Genomic DNA, 2,500 nt, shown 5'->3' on the forward strand with positions numbered 1-2,500 from the left:
CATCCCATACCACATTGTGTACCGTACCCAAACCTAACGTGTACTGTACTACAACGCAATGTGTACCATAACACAACCCAGTTTGTACCTTAACCTAACCTATGTCACCTTAACCTAACCTATGTCACCTTAACCTAACCTATGTCACCTTAACCTAACCTATGTCACCTTAACCTAACCTATGTCACCTTAACCTAACCTATGTCACCTTAACCTAACCTATGTCACCTTAACCTAACCTATGTCACCTTAACCTAACCTATGTCACCTTAACCTAACCTGTGTTGCACCTTAACCTACCTCAATTTGCACCGCAATGTAACTCAATTTGCACCGCAATGTAACTCAATTTGCACCGCAATGTAACTCAATTTGCACCGCAATGTAACTCAATTTGCACCGCAATGTAACTCAATTTGCACCGCAATGTAACTCAATTTGCACCGCAATGTAACGCAATTTGCACCGCAATGTAACGCAATTTGCACCGCAATGTAACGCAATTTGCACCGCAATGTAACGCAATTTGCACCGCAATGTAACGCAATTTGTACCGCAATCTACCCCCATGTTGTGCCTTAACCTAACCCACGTTGTGCCTTAACCTAACCCACGTTGTGCCTTAACCTAACCCACGTTGTGGCTTAACCTAACCCACGTTGTGGCTTAACCTAACCCACGTTGTGGCTTAACCTAACCCACGTTGTGGCTTAACCTAACCCACGTTGTGGCTTAACCTAACCCACGTTGTGGCTTAACCTAACCCACGTTGTGGCTTAACCTAACCCACGTTGTGGCTTAACCTAACCCACGTTGTGGCTTAACCTAACCCACGTTGTGGCTTAACCTAACCCACGTTGTGGCTTAACCTAACCCACGTTGTGGCTTAACCTAACCCACGTTGTGGCTTAACCTAACCCACGTTGTGGCTTAACCTAACCCACGTTGTGGCTTAACCTAACCCACGTTGTGGCTTAACCTAACCCACGTTGTGGCTTAACCTAACCCACGTTGTGGCTTAACCTAACCCACGTTGTGCCTTAACCTAACCCACGTTGTGCCTTAACCTAACCCACGTTGTGCCTTAACCTAACCCACGTTGTGCCTTAACCTAACCCACGTTGTGGCTTAACCTAACCCACGTTGTGGCTTAACCTAACCCACGTTGTGGCTTAACCTAACCCACGTTGTGGCTTAACCTAACCCACGTTGTGGCTTAACCTAACCCACGTTGTGGCTTAACCTAACCCACGTTGTGGCTTAACCTAACCCACGTTGTGCCTTAACCTAACCCACGTTGTGCCTTAACCTAACCCACGTTGTGCCTTAACCTAACCCACGTTGTGCCTTAACCTAACCCACGTTGTGCCTTAACCTAACCCACGTTGTGCCTTAACCTAACCCACGTTGTGCCTTAACCTAACCCACGTTGTGCCTTAACCTAACCCACGTTGTGCCTTAACCTAACCCACGTTGTGCCTTACCCTGCTCTGTAATTGGCATATGACACGTTACATTAATGTATTGTTGTCCAACCGCAACCGGCTCAGAATGTTGTGTACACAGCTATGTGTCATCTCCCCATAACAGCTGCATTGCAGTGTGGTACGCCATAGAGACGTGTGGGAGTAATGGACGCAGTGGATGGCGATCAGCATGAGCCGTCTGTTCATGTAGTGGCGCGTGTATGCAGACGTAGTAGTCTCTTCTCACACAATGTGATAGCACGGTGCCCCGCGTTCCACATCTGCGACATGCTACAGAGGCCGGTTGACAGTTGGTCGCGCAATGGAGATCGCATATGTACGGGGGCACCTTCCACGTGCCCTCTAGTCGGGCACATTTTGTTGCGTGGATGTGAGCGAATGTAGTGTGTCTTGACACCTGACAGGCAGGCATGCAATAATAGTTGACTTTGCAAACGGGGATGGACGTGTACGTTTACTGGTGACGTTACGCAAATGAACAACTGGTAACCCGTTGTGGTGCGGTTGATCTTGCTGGAGGTACATCTGTGAGGGCAACGATCGGTACAGCTACGAAGCGGTCCCCACCATACCAACGAACGTGAATGTGAATCTGGGTGTGAAGCGATACGCGGCTGTGGGTGGGTGGGACTGTCCCCGGCCGGTGAGGGGGGGCCGCCCGGCGTGCTGGCCGCGCGGTGCGTGGGCGCACGCGCTACAGCCGGCTGGTGGGGGCGCCCAGTGGCAGGCGCGCCGGCCGACGGACGCGGCAGGCGGCGCAGCTGCGCGCCGGGGCACCCTGCGCGCGGCGCCGTGCAGCCAAAGTGGGTCCTCGCGGACCCGGTGCGAAGCGCGGTGGACATCTGCAGTGTGCTGGTCCGATTGAGGACTGTGTGCGTTGAGGATGCGCCGCCGCCCGGCACTCGGCGCCGCGACGCCGTCTGCTGCTCGGTCGCCCCAGCGGTTCTCGCTGGTGGTTTGTATCGCAGTTGTGCGGACGTGTTGGCACGTGCGCTGTGCTGGGAGAGTTCGCT

This window comes from Schistocerca cancellata, unplaced genomic scaffold, assembly GCF_023864275.1.
Source record: "Schistocerca cancellata isolate TAMUIC-IGC-003103 unplaced genomic scaffold, iqSchCanc2.1 HiC_scaffold_14, whole genome shotgun sequence".
NCBI lineage: Eukaryota > Metazoa > Arthropoda > Insecta > Orthoptera > Acrididae > Schistocerca > Schistocerca cancellata.